The following is a 16,918-nucleotide window of genomic DNA, read 5'->3' as shown; positions in this document are numbered from 1 at the left end:
TTGGATGTGGTGATTCTGGGGTCTGTTCCTGTTCCCTTGGAGGTCAGTGTAAATTGTGTTGCTATTACCTTCGGTGAAAGCAGGACTGGGCACTATGAACCTGATCCAAAGCCCTTGGAAGTCACTGGAAAGACTCCTGCTGACTTCATTGGGATTGAGCTCTATAGGTGTGGCTGGTTGCAGCTGAAAAGGACATGCAGGTATTTCTGTAGGGGAGAGCTGAAACACATCGTTCTGTAGTTCAAATGGCTGGAAGCCGATGTTGCTAGAGCATGAGGACCCCAGTCCTGGCTGTGCCGCAGAGGTGGTGTTTGCTCCAGGCTTCATTTCACAGCAGCATCGAGGAGATGGTTTAGGGGGCTAGCCTGGGATGCAGAAAATTTGCACTCAGTTCCCTGCTCCACCATACACCTGCCTATGTCAGCTATTTAAACCCAGGTTTGTAAAGGTCTTTAGGCACCTACAGATGTAGATAGGCACTGAGTAGGGTTTTCAAAAGCTCCTGGTTGCCTAACTCCCATTTAAATCTATTGGATTTAGGTACCTAGGTGCTTTGGAAAATGCTTGCGTCTTTAGGCGCCTGCATAGATGTAAAAATTGGGCCCTCAGTCTCTCTGTGCCATATTTGTTCAATGGGAATAACAGCATTTTCCCCTCTCCTGTGGGTGCCATGAGGGTAACTGCATTGAAGACTGTGAGGTGCTCGGATGCTGTGGCAAGGGGGTGCCAGATGAGCACCTGAAACAGACAGTCCCGTTCTCAGGCTGAGGCTGATTCCTTTGTACCTGAAGAAAGAGAACATCTCATACTTCCAGAGTTCTAGGGTTAAATCTCACAAGCAGCTAGAAGGTTTTCTGAACATTTTGTTTAAATCCAGTAAGTATGTTTTGAAATGAAAAGACTTTCATAGAGCTCCTCTGGGAGCTTTTGCAACATGACTGTTTCTTTCCATCCTTCTGTGAGGATCAGGAGGTCTGGTTGAACAAGCTGTGAATTCTGTGTGCAGTTATGGGCTCTCGATGCATCTTTACCGAGTGGCAAACTCCATTTGGAAGGTGCAGACTTTTTTCTTCTCTGTTGTTGTTTCACCTCCATGTTGGACTGCAGTTCCAACAGGGGTAGTGGCAGAGGCCTAACAACAAAGGGCTGTTAAACCTTGCTTCTCCCCTATTCACAAAGGATGCACCTAGACAAAAGGAGAACTGGTTTGTCAAGGGAGGGATCGCCTTGGCAACAAAGTGAGCTGGCATGGGTCTGTGATCACCTGAGGAAGCAGAGCAAGATGTCCCCTGACAAAGGGGGCTGGAAGGTATAAAAGGGAGGAGCTGCTCTTCTGCATGCCCTTTTTCTCTAGCTCAAGAGAAAGGAGAAGTAGCCCAGCACGTAGGAGTCTGATGAGGGAACCCTGCCAACCTGCCTGAAACACAGATGGTCCCTAAGGACTCCCCGGGGAACCGGGAGCTAGTGAGGGGCACTGCAGTTAGGATGTTTGCTGTTTTCTAAATGCTCTGTGCTCTTTGAGTGTGTCTTGTGCTTTGAAGAGCAAGAATCTGTTGGCTGTCTCTGCAAAGCCTGGATGTGTTAAGCACTTACACCTACATGTGGCCCCTGGAAGAGGTAACCCTGAAGGCTCACATCTTGGGGTGGAGTTCTGCAAGGGGGTATTGGAGCTATGGGGGTGTCTGAAGAGCCAGCACTGAGTCCGGAGGTGAGGCAACTGGACAGCAGGTTCCAGCTCTGAGGAGTGGTGCTTGCCACAGAATATATACCTCAGAAAGGTGCCTAGGGACCCCACGTGGGATAGTGGTTTGGCTCTGTTCAGCCCCCAGAGCTGTAAAGCAGCTGGGTTCCCTCACAGCAGTCTAGTGAGCGGCCAAGAGCTCGATCAGAGCTGTGACACCCTCCATTTCCCCGCTGAAGTCACATTACACTCCACTGTTTGAAAATTCGGCAAGATTCAGTTTTTGAAGGCAGGAATGATACAATTATTCACCGCCCACATACAAAACTAACACGTTCTTCCTTTCAAGTATAAAGAATTGCACAGCCATTCACCCCAAGCTTCACTCGAATCCAAAACTACATACAGTTCTTTCCTCAGTAAACTCAATATGTAAACCTCCCAGAAAAGAAACCTAAAAATCCTGGCTCCAGCTCTGCCCTTACTTACACATGTGATACATTAACTTCAGCCGAGTAATCCTGATTTCTACCAATGGGATTGAGAACAGAATCTGGCCTCCTATACGTGCACATCAATTGCATATATTGATCAGCTTGAAGTGCTAGTCTACAGTCATACATAACTGTAATTGGGAATAATGTTATACACCTTTCCTGTTAAACTGCACTGACAGAATTAGTCTCAAGAACCAACAACTGTAAGTGCTTTAACAAATTTCTCTCTTTTTACTTGTTGAATATGTTAACTGGTAATATTTCCAGTTTAGCAAAATGACTTGAAAGGAAACATTTTGCTTCTGAAATCAAGGAAACACAAATAATACATTTTTAAAAAGCAATTAAGAAAAAACCCTATCCTTGGGTCAGAGGTAAGGTGGTTGTTTATGAAGTGTGCATCTCCTTAATACTTGATAGTAATGTGTTTGTTGTGTAGGGGTTTTTTAAGTGATATGAAAGATAATATTGCTTTCTCTCATCAACTCTAACTGTTTGTAAATGAAGATTTTGGCTTGCGATTTTACTAAGCTTACAATAGTTAATCATTAGATTCGTATATATCTGCGAAATCTCATGCCAGTGGATGAGTTACGTTGGCTGTTGTGTTGTAAAGAGGGCATAGAAATGGTGCCTTCCTTGTCAAACTGGGAGCAAAGAGGAGGTGTATCAGCAGCACTGGGAAAGGGCGATTCTAGTCTCACTATTTTTATTAGGAAACATTAGAGACAAAGGAATATTTCCAAAAAGACATGAGATCTCCTGCCATAGGGACATCCTACATTCCAGCAAGGAGACTTTGGGATCTTTAATTTCTCCTTCAGCTGACAGGAGTGGCTCTGGAGTCTCCACTCCAAAAATCTATGGTCAGGCCGGGGGCAGTTGGCAGTACCTCAGATTCTGTATGGGCAGCAACCCTTTATGGTCCAGGTGCTCCCGAGGGTGGGAACTGAGTAGCAGCACTGGTAACAATTCATTTAAAATCTCAGAGAACCATAACTATCCATATTAGGACAAAACAAACAGTGAACGGAAGGTACTAGACACTTTCCCCATCATACTCTTCTTTGGCGTTATGCAAACTAGCATAAATGTTTCAGAGTAACAGTCGTGTTAGTCTGTATTTGCAAAAAGAAAAGGAGTACTTGTGGCACCTTAGAGACTAACCAATTTATTTGAGCATAAGCTTGAAGTGAGAAAGCTCATGCTCAAATAAATTGGTTAGTCTCTAAGGTGCCACAAGTACTCCTTTTCTTTTAGCATAAATGTTGTACAGTTCCGTCTTTTCACCAGTGGGTGTCACTAGTAATTTCTAAATCTATTTCAGTATTTTATTTACAAAGAGAAAAAAGTTTATAGACGATTAGGTTTCAAGGCACTTGTCGAAGTCAATCATAGTGAAGCCAATTAAAACTGTAAGAAGAGAGCAGGAACAGTGAATAAGCATGTAGAATGGTGTAATTAAGAGAGAGCTGGTGGAGTGCAGGGCTTTGTTTAGTGGCCATATGCAGGACATTTTTTGACTTCAGGCATTATATTTCTAACCAGGATTTTTTGTCCTGCCGGTCATTGTTGGGATTTACATGACATTGGACTAATACAGTTGAAATTAAAATGGTCCCTGCCCCAGTACAGCACGTTGTTGTGTTGAGGAACACAGGTTGTCCTAGCTTCCCATGTTTGCCAAGAGAAATACACTTGGAAACTAGCTTTGCATTGTCTGAAAAATAACAACACACAATGAAAGTGAGAAGGGGATGTAAATCTGGACTCTCAGCCTAGAAACTCAGAGGACTTAACTTTCCTGGCCATAAGGGTCTTCTGTCCTTTCCAGAATCCCTAAGAATTCCTCCGGACCATGCCTGTCCATCCTTCTGGCTGAGAGAACCGAGCTCCGGCTCCAGCCCCACCAGAGCCTGTCAAAGCCATGTCCTCAGGACGTGCTGGAAACAGGAAATTTAACCCCCTGGTGAAGCCACTAGATTGTGGCCTCCCATCCCTTTAAAAGAAAGTTAGCTCCCACTACTCTCTTCCCTGTGATCTGCATGCCCTTTTGGCTCCACCAAGGTGCTGCCTTCTCGGCTGGATAAAGATGCCCCTCCTATGACTTCCTTTATATGCTGATACAAGAAAGTTACGTGTTACTCTCCAGACATTGCTAGTTACCACCCTTCTCCTTGTACCTACTAGTTTGAACAAAACATCCTTAGCAGTTATCCTGTCATGCCATCCTTGCCCTAGAAGGGGTTGGTGTGTCCCAATACCATCTCTTAAGAATGTGTTTATGTAGTTACTTGAGAACTCTGGGTGTTCTTGCACCATCCTCTCCGATCAGGAATGTGCTTACTTGGTTAGCCGATACCTAGTGTGTTGTTGTTATGCCAGGGCCAGGCCTGCTCTGGTTCACAGCTTTGGTTCACACCATTAGTTATGCCCTGGGCTCCAGCAAGACCTACACCCTAGGGATCGAGACGAGGGATGGAGGAGAGAGAAACTGACTGAGGAGCAGTCTCAATTGTCAGACACCTGCCAGCCAGAGCTGTACAAAAATGTGAGGCCCCAGCAATCCAGCACGCCCTCCCAAGCAGCCAGGAAGGTGGAGTGTGCTGGATGACATCCTGGGACTCCACGGGGAAGGGCAGCATCTTCCATGCTGGTGTCTGGCCAGGAGATAGCATCTTCTGTCTCTTGGCACTGGACACATTTTCCAGTCCTGACAGTCACATATTTTGCTTAGAGATAAGAGTATTTAGAGAAGCACATAGTGCCCCTGTGCTTTGATAGGGAGAAAGAGGATTATCCATTAATATTGTTATTTAGATTACCTCGGGATATATACAGACACATTCCCTGCCCCACAGAATGTGCACCCTAGAATGGATGGGAGGATGTGACAAGAAACAAAACTGTTCTTTTGCTGTACACAATGTGTTACTGCAATGTCTCTTGGTGCAGTAAGGAAAGATTTGAAAACAGATACTTCAGTAATGCTCAGAATTCACATAATGTCAGTTACGGGGCTAATAATGCCCCCAGCCACTCCTGAAAGCCCTTCCCACTCTTCACACTCACTGGAAAAGCCAGAACAGACAGAGAGGCCTTGCAGCTTGCCCACAAGGTCAGCAAAATCAGGCAGCTTCAGATCAACGTGAGATGCAGTTCCAGTGGAGATTGCCTTGCCACCAGATTGCAGAGGTATGGGTGGCACCATGAGGAGGTGATCTGTCACACAGTCATATGTTTCATGATGTGTTACCATGCTCAGAACTCAGATCTTAAAGGGCTCTTGGTCACAACAAAGACTTGGGGAAACCCATTGGAAAGCAGCCCTGCACACCATTCAGTTCCATGCATGAAGTCCCTCTGAGCAACTGCAGGCTGCCGTAGCTGTCTTCACATCAAGCCATTCAAATCACCCCTGTACTTTTCAGTGTTTGAGGAGCTGCAGGAAGATGAGAACAAGAGAGTTGAGTGAACCAAGGGCACTGGGAGCCCCCAGCATAGACAAAGAAGCCTGTGATCCTGGCTGGCCTCTTGCTGTGGAGATGCTGTGGCCTTGGCATGTTGTGATTCAGATATGAAGCAATGACTGGCTTGCTGCTGCCTCCTGGTGCCAGAAGGGTGTGACCCGAGGGGCAAAGGACCACCACCAGGATTCTTCACTTGCTGTCAAGCATGTGGGAACCAGTGGTTACATAAATCTGTCCCAATCTGCCTAAGGCGTCAGGTGATCAGGCTGAGGCTGCAGGATTGTTAGGGGGAGGAGCACATCAAGGAACACATCAAGTGTTTAAATTTTAAAGCTTTATTAATCAAAAGAGTAAAATAACAGTGGAGAGTGCTGGGGGTTCCCCACGTCACTCAGAGGAAGGAAGAAAGCGTTAGTGCCCCAAGCCCTAACCCACTTTCATACTTACACACACAGTACTCAAGGCTGGCCAAGCCCTGGTGTAATGTAAGAAGAAGAGGGGGAGAGGTGGACGGGAGTTCTGTTTTGTGCACAGGTTGTTCAGGGTCCGCTGTTGATCTCTGATTTGTTTCAGCTCTCAGGAGGGTATTAAGTTTTGGGGTTTTCTGGGGGTGTTTTGTTTAGGGGCCTTAGTTTTTCGTGCTTTTTGTACCAGTTTAAACTGGCCTCCCACAGCTTTCCCCAAACATGCCAGCTTCAGGGATGCGAGAAACTATTGTGTTCCCCATCGCTGACCTTCACTGTCTCACTAGTTTTTGCAATCCCCTGCAGTTTTGTTTAGTTGACTGCTTTGTTTTTACTGCTGGTTGGGGTTGGAATCCAGGCCCCCATCTTTCTTGGCAGGCAGCTGAGAGTCGGTTGTGTGCCGTGGCCTTGGGCTGGAGTTAGCGTCTTCTCTTTGGACCTGGCTGGAACGTCGAGTCAACCCGTTCCTTTCTCCCCTCCTCCCCCTTCTGCCTCTCGCAACCTGCAAAGGAATCTTTTACTCCACACTCACACCTTTAACCTTTCCCATGATACACTCCACTACATATATAGGCGCTAGCAACATACAATGCTAAGCCGCTTACCCAGGGGTCCCCATGGGGGAGGGAGGAGCATTGGGTTGTGACATTTCCCCCTTTAACCCCGAATCAACATTTTGTTGCGAGGGGTCACCATTTAGGTTTTTACCCTTCCTCTGACATGGTGGCTAGGGTTACTGTTGGTTTTTTTTATATAAACAGCAATATAGCATGAACAAAATTGTTAGGGCGACGACAATTGCATTCACTTTCCAGTAGTGGCTTTTGGCTTTATTAGTAACGTAGTATAACACGCTTTTCTGTTGGCATAGGTGCTTTATTTGGATGGCTGTGATAAAGGCAGCTTTTTTTAGATTAAACGTCTGCTGCAACTCTGTAAAGGAGGAGGCATCTGTCTGGAATACGGTCATTTGTTCCTGGGTTTGCATTAAGGGCAGGAAAACATTGGGTGTAATTTATGAAAAATTAAACACAACATAGTTAGAGATATTAACTATACTTCGCACAACCGCGGGCCAATGCACCGAAAAAATTTGTGCTTGAGAGTTTAACAGCAAATTAAGGGGTACCCTGGAGTAGGTGGTTTTTTGAACACACACAGCGGTATTGGTAAACATATGGGCCTTGGGGGGGGGGTATATTTTGACGTTTTGGGTTTTTTTAGCAGATGTGCTGACTTACTTTATAAAAGTGGCCTGGAATTGCCTTTTTTTAATATATTATTTGAGGGGGCTTTATAGGCCACAATTGCCAAGTGTTGTCCTTTGCAATTTATATGTGCTGATAGTTAGCAGACGTAGTCAGCACATACAGCTTAGCTGTGTCATTGGGGGGGCACCACTTTTTATAAATTGCGATGGACCACTTAGTTTTAGAGGCAGCCTTTTTAAAGGCCTGGTTGGATTTTTATAGCAGGGGCCCATACTCTTTTTATGCGACCAAAGGCCGTGAAGGAGCAGGCTATGCCTGTGCCCTTCCAGTTAGTGACCCTCCAGACATAGCGAAAAGGCCATTGCTTTCGGGGAATCCCTGAGTGGGGATGGATTTTCCCAGGCTAGGCTTTATGGAGCACATTTTTTTGGATGCTATGGACTTGTTGGGTTAAATATTGTTGGAGCTGGGAGCACACAGAATTCCATGCTAGTTGGTCCCCGGCTTTAATTATGGTTTTAATTAGTTTTTGCAAGGTATTTTGCATGTGGAGGGCCAATTCAGCAGTATGTTTGAGGGCTGCAGTGGCCACTGTAAGCTGGGTGAGGTCCGCACTTGTGACCAGTTTTATGGTTTTTTTTAATTGTTCTAATTGTTTGGTTTTTAATGTTTTTTTGCTCAATATTTTAAATACTGGTCGTTGTATTGGCCCCATTTTATAAGGAGCCCACTAAGGTCCGCCTTTTTTGCAGGGACGAGGACAACATTTGCCTGAGGAGGGCAAGTTGGAGGGTGGCACCCCTGGTATAATTAGGAAGGAAGGCTGGGACCTGAAAGCGTGTTAGGGGCAGGTAAATGTCTAAAGCCCCCAAGGTGGCATTCAGGAGGATCCAGCGTTGAGTGGCTGCCTCCCAGTTGGTGGCGGATAACATTTGCCACCGCTGTTGGTGGGGGGAGATGTGGGAGGTGATGCCCCCCAATGACACAGCTAAGCTGTATGTGCTGACTATATCTGCTGACTATCAGCACATATGAATTGCAAAGGGCAACACTTAGCAATTGTGGCCTATAAAACCCCCTCAAATAATATATTAAAAAAAGGCAATTCCAGGCCACTTTTATAAGGTGGGTCAGCACATCTGCTAAAAAGGGGAAGCATAAAAATAGGCCCCCACTAAAGCCCATATGTTTATCAATACCTCTGCATGTGTTTGGAGGACCACCTGTCCCAGGGTACCCCTTAATTTGCTGTTACACTCTCAGGCACAACATCTTTCGGTGCATTGGCCCGCGGTTGTGCGAAGTACAGTTAATATCTCTAACTATGTTGTGTTTAATTTTTTATGAATTACACCCAATGTTTTCCTGCCCTTAACGCACACACGAGAACAACTGGCCGTATTCCAGACAGATGCCTCCTCCTTTATGGAGTTGCAGCACATGTTTAATCTGAAAAAAGCAGCCTTTGTCACAGCCGTCCAAATAGGGCATCTATGCCAACAAAAAAATTTGTCATGCTATATTACTAATAAAGCCAAAAGCCACTACTGGCAAGTGTATGCAATTGTTGCCACCCTAACAATTTTGTTCATGCTATATTGCTGTTTATGTGAAAAAGCAACAGTAACCTTAGCCACCATATACAAATCTAAAAACCTAAGTGGTGACCCCTCACAACAAAAATTCCCCAAAAGCAATGGCCTTTTCTCTATTTCTAAAGGCTCACTAACTAAAAATGAACAGGCACACCTTTAATTATAAAATCCTCAACGTGAAATACCAACAGCGCCGGCAGAGCAAACATGAAATGCCAAGGGCAGAACACTTGGTGCGCTCTGCAGGGTCCCCCAGTCCACAATTCTCCACCAAAACTGTGACAGATTTATGTTACCGATTTGCCTGAGGCATCAGCTGATCAGGCTGAAGCCGCAGGATTGTTAGGGGGAGGGGATGAAGGAGCACACCAAGTATCTAAGTTTTAAAGCTTTATTAATAAAATAAAGCAAAATAACAGCTGAGAGTGCTGGGGGTTCCCCACGTCACTCAGAGGAAGGAAGAAAGCATTAGTGCCCCAAGCCCTAACCCACTTTTATACTCACACACACACACTACCCAAGGCTGGCCAAGCCTGGGTGTAACATAAGAAGAGGCAGAGAGATGGACAGGAGTTCTGTCCTGTGCACAGGTCATCCAGGGTCCGCTGTTGATTTTAGGAGGGTTTTAAGTCCTGAGGTCTTTTGGGGGCATTTCTTTCAGGGGCCTCAGTCCCCCGTGCTTTTTATACCAGTTCAAACTGGCCTTCTGTGGCTCCCTCAACTTTCCCAAAACACACCGGCTTCAGGTACGCAAGAAACTGTTGTTTTCCTTCTTGCTAGCCTTTACTGTCTAGTAGTTTTTGCATTCCCCTGCAGTTTTGTTTAGTTTACTGCTTTGTTTTTATGGCTGGTTGGGTTTGGAATCCAGGCCCCCGTCTTTCTTGGCAGGCAGCCAAGAGTCAATTGTGTGCCGTGGCCTTGGGCTGGAGTCAGCATCTTATTTTTGGACATGGCTTGAACGTCGAGTCAACCCGTTCCTTTCTCCCCTCCTCCCCCTTCAACCTGCAAAAGAATTTTTTTACTCCACACTTACACCTTCAACCCTTCCCACAATATACTCCACTACATATACAGGCGCTAGCAACATACAGTGCTAAGCTGCTTACCCAGGGGTTCCCCTGGCGGGGAGGGCATTGGGTTGTGACACCAGTTGCAGGAGCAAAAGGAGATGGACAGAATCCAGGGTAATTTGAGACCTGAGGAAGGGCTGACAGCAGGGTCAGTGCAGATGACAATAGGAAAGGGCCTTCCCATGATGATGGAAGTTGGAGGGCTGAACTCAGGGGCCAGGCCAAGGGAATCTGAGCTGTTATGCTTTACACCTTCTCCCAGCCCCCGCAACCTGTACAAGTTTGGACCCTTAAAGCTAAGTTAGATTCCCATTAGCCTTGGCTGCATTACAGAAGGGAGCTGATGCAGACATCGGCTCTTAACAATACTTGCAGCTGAAGGGGTGCTGAGCACAGTTTAGCTGGAGGTGCAGACAAGGACAGATAGTGCTGATGCCAGTACCACCGGGGCTGGCTACAGGCTGCTGTCTGGAAGAGTTCAGTTTCGCAGTGCAGACAAGGTCCTAAACTCACACCCACTTCTCAGCAGCTAGACCAAATTTCCTTCCCTATCACCTGCGAGCAGAGGTTCTGGAAAAATTTGTATAGTGGGGGTGCTGAGAGCCATTGAACCAAATTGTAAATCCTGTATATAATGGAAACCATTTCAAGCCAAGGAGTGCGGCAGCCCCTGCCCCCCTCTAGTTCCAATACGTAGGCCTCTGAGTCTGGCACAGTGAGTCTAACCCAGTAATGCAAACATCTAGATCTCAGTCCTGCCACCAGTTACTCACATGTGGCTTCAGTGGGACTTCCACCCCTGTGACTGAGGGCAGAACTGAGCCCACAGCAGATAGCAGAACCCTGCGCAAACAGCTTTGAGGGCTTATAAAGAATACATCTGGCTGTTCTGGATTGAAAGACAAACCCGTGGATGAAGGGAATGCTGTTACTTTTAGGTTTCAGAGTAGCAGCCGTGTTAGTCTGTATTCGCAAAAAGAAAAGGAGTACTGTGGCACCTTAGAGACTAACCAATTTATTTGAGCATACGCTTTCGTGAGCTACAGCTCACTTCATCGGATGCATTCAGTGGAAAATACAGTGAGGAGATTTATATACACACAGAACATGAAAAAAAGGGTGTTTATCATGCACACTGTAAGGAGAGTGATCACTTAAAATGAGCTATTACCAGCAGGAGAGTGTGGCGGGGCGGGGGGGGGGGGGGGGAGAGACTGTAGCTCACGAAAGCTTATGCTCAAATAAATTGGTTAGTCTCTAAGGTGCCACAAGTCCTCCTTTTCTTTCTGTTACTTTTAGTGTATCTGAATTTTAGTAAAGAACCTCACAGAATTAATTCAAATTGGCTTGGATAGAAGTACTGTCCTATGGATCTCCAATTGGCTGAAGGACCAAGAACTGCAGTGTACTTAGTTGGAAAGATGTCTGCCAGAGGCATGATAAAGATCCATGTAAGATCTGATTTTATTTAACGCCTTATTAGTGACCCGAAGACTGCAAAAGCAGCATATGAATGAAATTGTCAGGAGCTCCTTAGTTGGGGAGACTTTGCAAATACGAAGTAAGGGAGAAAAATCACACAAAGGACCTTGGAGGCTTTTGAAAAATGGACAGAAAACAGATTCAGTCTAGAAAAGTGAGAGGGAATATATGTAGGGGAATATCATCCCAAACACAGGCAGGCCATTCAGTGGGCGAAAGCAACACAAAACGCCACTGCTGAGGATGACCTGGGATTTAGATATAGGTTTTCAGAACACCATTGCAGCAGGGAAAGGGAGTGTGATTTGGGACTGCAACCTCCAGTATTGCCAAGTCTAGACATTCAGAAATCACAAGATTGGCTTAAAATCATAGGATTTTTTTATGAGGAATACATTTGGGCTCTTTTTCTGTACCTTTTGCTTCCTGAATCTGGGGGGCGCATTCAGGGCCATCCTTACCCATACGCAAAGTACGCGGCTGCATAGGGCACCATGAAATTTGGGGCACCAAATTTCCCGCTGCCCTGCGCAGCTGCGTGCTGTTCCAGCCCCACCCCAGCCCACTTCTTTCCCCCCCCCGCTCTGCCCCACCCCACTCCCCTGAGCTCTGAATCATAGAACCATAGAATATCAGGGTTGGAAGGGACCTCAGGAGGTCATCTAGTCCAACCCCCTGCTCAAAGCAGGACCCATCCCCAATTAAATCATCCCAGCCAGGGCTTTGTCAAGCCTGACCTTAAAAACTTTTAAGGAAGGAGATTCTACCACCTCCCTAGGTAACGCATTCCAGTGTTTCACCACCCTCCTAGTGAAAAAGTTTTTCCTAATATCCAACCTAAACCTCCCCCACTGCAACTTGAGACCATTACTCCTTGTCCTGTCCTCTTCTACCACTGAGAATAGTCTAGAACCATCCTCTCTGGAACCACCTCTCAGGTAGTTGAAAGCAGCTATCAAATCCCTCCTCATTCTTCTCTTCTGCAGACTAAACAATCCCAGTTCCCTCAGCCTCTCCTCATAAGTCATGTGTTCCAGTCCCCTAATCATTTTTGTTGCCCTCCACTGGACTCTTTCTAGTTTTTCCACATCCTTTTTGTAGTGTGGGGCCCAAAACTGGACACAGTACTCCAGATGAGGCCTCACCAATGTCGAATAGAGGGGGACGATCACGTCCCTTGATCTGCTCGCTATGCCCCTACTTATACATCCCAAAATGCCATTGGCCTTCTTGGCAACAAGGGCACACTGCTGACTCATATCCAGCTTCTCGTCCACTGTCACCCCTAGGTCCTTTTCCGCAGAACTGCTGCCTAGCCATTCGGTCCCTAGTCTGTAGCTGTGCATTCGGTTCTTCCGTCCTAAGTGCAGGACCCTGCACTTATCCTTATTGAACCTCATCAGATTTCTTTTGGTCCAATCCTCCAATTTGTCTAGGTCCCTCTGTATCCTATCCCTGCCCTCCAGCGTATCTACCACTCCTCCTAGTTTAGTATCATCCGCAAATTTGCTGAGAGTGCAATCCACACCATCCTCCAGATCATTTATGAAGATACTGAACAAAACCAGCCCCAGGACCGACCCCTGGGGCACTCCACTTGACACCAGCTGCCAACTAGACATGGAGCCATTGATCACTACCCGTTGAGCCCGACAATCTAGCCAACTTTCTACCCACCTTATAGTTCATTCATCCAGCCCATACTTCTTTAACTTGCTGACAAGAATACTGTGAGAGACCGTGTTAAAGGCTTTGCTAAAGTCAAGAAACAATACATCCACTGCTTTCCCTTCATCCACAGAACCAGTAATCTCTTCATAGAAGGCAATTAGATTAATCAGGCATGACCTTCCCTTGGTGAATCCATGCTGACTGTTCCTGATCACTTTCCTCTCATGTAAGTGCTTCAGGATTGATACTTTGAGGACCTGCTCCATGATTTTTCCGGGGACTGAGGTGAGGCTGACTGGCCTGTAGTTCCCAGGATCCTCCTTCTTCCCTTTTTTAAAGATTGGCACTACTTTAGCCTTTTTCCAGTCATCCGGGACTTCTCCCGTTCGCCACGAGTTTTCAAAGATAATGGCCAATGGCACTGCAATCACATCCGCCAATTCCTTTAGCACTCTCGGATGCAAGTCGTCCGGCCCCATGGACTTGTGCACGTCCAGCTTTTCTAAATAGTCCTGAACCACCTCTTTCTCCACAGAGGGCTGGCTGGCTATTCCCCATGTTGTGATGCCCAGCGCAGCAGTCTGGGAGCTGACCTTGTTCGTGAAGACAGAGGCAAAAAAAGCATTGAGTACATTAGCTTTTTCCACATCCTCTGTCACTAGGTTGCCTCCCTCATTCATAAAGGGGCCCATACTTTCCTTGGCTTTCTTCTTGTTGCCAGCATACCTGAAGAAACCCTTCTTGTTACTCTTGACATCTCTCGCTAGCTGCAGCTCCAGGTGCGATTTGGCCCTCCTGATTTCATTCCTACATGCCCGAGCAATATTTTTATACTCTTCCCTGGTCATATGTCCAACCTTCCACTTCTTGTAAGCTTCTTTTTTATGTTTAAGATCCGCTAGGATTTCACCGTTAAGCCAAGCTGGTCGCCTGCCATATTTACTATTCTTTCGACACATTGGGATGGTTTGTCCCTGTAACCTCAACAGGGATTCCTTGAAATACAGCCAGCTCTCCTGGACTCCTTTCCCCCCATGTTAGTCCCCCAGGGGATCCTACCCATCTGTTCTCTGAGGGAGTCGAAGTCTGCTTTCCTGAAGTCCAGGGTCCGTATCCTGCTGCTTACCTTTCTTCCCTGTGTCAGGATCCTGAACTCAACCAACTCATGGTCACTGCCTCCCAGATTCCCATCCACTTTTGCTTCCCCCACTAATTCTTCCCGGTTTGTGAGCAGCAGGTCAAGAAAAGCTCCCCCCTAGTTGGCTCCTCTAGCACTTGCACCAGGAAATTGTCCCCTACGCTTTCCAAAAACTTCCTGGATTGTCTATGCACTGCTGTATTGCTCTCCCAGCAGATATCAGGAAAATTAAAGTCACCCATGAGAACCAGGGCATGCGATCTAGTAGCTTCTGCGAGCTGCTGGAAGAAAGCCTCATCCACCTCATCCCCCTGGTCCGGTGGTCTATAGCAGACTCCCACCACTACATCACTCTTGTTGCTCCCACTTCTAAACTTAATCCAGAGACACTCAGGTTTTTCTGCAGTTTTGTACCGGAGCTCTGAGCAGTCATACTGCTCCCTTACATACAGTGCTACTCCCCCACCTTTTCTGCCCTGTCTGTCCTTCCTGAACAGTTTATAACCATCCATGACAGTACTCCAGTCATGTGAGTTATCCCACCAAGTCTCTGTTATTCCAATCACGTCATAATTCCTTGACATCACCAGGACCTCCAGTTCTCCCTGCCTGTTTCCAAGGCTTTGTGCATTCATATATAAGCACTTGAGATAACCTGCTGATCGCCCCTCATTCTCAGTATGAGGCAGGAGCCCTCCCCTCACAGACATTCCTGTCTTTGCTTCCTCCCGGTATCCCACTTTCCCACTTACCTCAGGGCTTTGGTCTCCTTCCCCCGGTGAACCTAGTTTAAAGCCCTCCTCACCAGGTTAGCCAGCCTGCTCGCAAAGATGCCCTTCCCTCTCTTCGTAAGGTGGAGCCCGTCTCTGCCCAGCACTCCTCCTTCGTGGAACACCATCCTATGGTCAAAGAATCCAAAGCCTTCTCTCCGACACCACCTGCGTAGCCATTCGTTGACTTCCACGATTCGACGGTCCCTACCCAGGCCTTTTCCTTCCACGGGGAGGATGGACGAGAACACAACTTGCGCCTCAAACTCCTTTATCCTTCTTCCCAGAGCCACGTAGTCCACAGTGATCCGCTCAAGGTCATTCTTGGCAGTATCATTGGTGCCCACGTGGAGAAGCAGGAAGGGGTTTCGATCCGAGGGCTTGATGAGTCTCAGCAGTCTCTCCGTCACATCGCAAATCTTAGCCCCCGGCAAAAAGCAGACTTCTCGGTTTTCCCGGTCAAGGCAGCAGATAGATGACTCAGTCCCCCAGAGGAGAGAGTCCCTGACCACCACCACCCGCCTCCTTCTCTTGACAGCAGGGCCAGGCCTGCACTCACCAGTGGCAGGAAATGCAGCGTCCAGGCCGCAGCCGCACTGCCGTTGAGTGCTGGGAGGTGGTTCCTCCTTGCCCCCCAAGCCAGCCCCTGCAGAGGCCTGGGTCCCCCCACAACCTGCCCTGTGGGGGGGCTGGGTAGGGCCCCAGAATATCTAGGGACAGCCCTGTGCACATTCAGTTCAGGTTTTCCAGCTTTTCTCCATGACAGGAAGGGTAAAAACCTTACTTAAAAAAAATGGAAGCTGAGATTTTCTTTTAATCATGCAAGGAGCTGGAGCTTTAAGAAAAGCACCAAATTTCACGAGTCTTGTAATAAAGCCACAGGAGTTGGAAACACTGCTGATGGATGGAGACATCCTGCTCATGCTAGTCCTTTTCTCCGAGACTGGTGAGATCATAGCTCAAGTGCATGTACATTCCTCAGCCATCTAAAACCAGCGACACATGCAGAGCTTTGCTTCAGTGGACTAGTGATGGGTTTAAAGTTAAGTGTTTTCAGGACTGAGGTCTTATCAAAGAGCAAGACAAAGACCAAGTGGATTATGAAGATTAGAAATTAGAGGCAATTAAAATAACCCTGAGTATATCTTGGCCAAATGAGGCATGAATTGGGGTAGTAATAACTGTCTGAAATAACTGAAGGATCTAAATCTCAAGGAGGGAGAGGAATTTCTGAGTGTGGTCCAAGGGGGTGTAACTAGGAGTGAACGGATGAAACTGTGAAAATGAACATTTTTGGCAGTGTACTCGGTAAAAGTTCCTTATAGAGTGAGGAATATTCTTGCCAACAAAGTGGTGGACCCTTTTCTTGGGTCATGTACAGCTAGACTGGCAAATGTCCTAGGGATGTATCCTAGGGGGTGGTCTTTTAGTGGATGGGGAGGAATGGGCAAACTGCCTAACAAATCTTTCCATCTTTGGTTTTAAAAGCACATCAAATGTTATTTGAAGTCAAAGAGTGACAAGATGTGTTAAAAGAAAAGGAGTACTTGTGGCACCTTAGAGACTAACCAATTTATTTGAGCATAAGCTTTCGTGAGCTATAGCTCACTTCATCGGATGCATACTGTGGAAAATACATAAGATGTTTTTATACACACAAACCATGAAAAAATGGGTGTTTATTACTACAAAAGGTTTTCTCTCTCCCCACCCTACTCTCCTGCTGGTAATAGCTTATCTAAAGTGATCACTCTCCTTACAATGTGTATGATAATCAAGGTGGGCCATTTGCAGCACAAATCCAGGTCCTTCCTCCTCCCCCCCCCCCCCCCCCGGTCCCTCCTGCAAACCCACTCTCCAGTTCGTAAT

At 46.8% G+C, this 16,918-nt stretch overlaps 1 protein-coding gene across 1 annotated transcript in view; it reads left to right on the top strand.

Moving 5' to 3' along the window:
• DNAH9 (dynein axonemal heavy chain 9) overlaps positions 1-16,918 on the top strand; it is a 387,812-nt gene that overhangs the window by 218,069 nt on the left and 152,825 nt on the right. The gene's annotated exons all lie outside the window — the stretch shown is intronic.

This window comes from Lepidochelys olivacea (assembly GCF_965140295.1).
Source record: "Lepidochelys olivacea isolate rLepOli2 genome assembly, chromosome: 14".
NCBI lineage: Eukaryota > Metazoa > Chordata > Testudines > Cheloniidae > Lepidochelys > Lepidochelys olivacea.
Note: the sequence above shows the minus strand (reverse complement) of the source record. Positions and strands in the feature narration are given on the sequence as shown.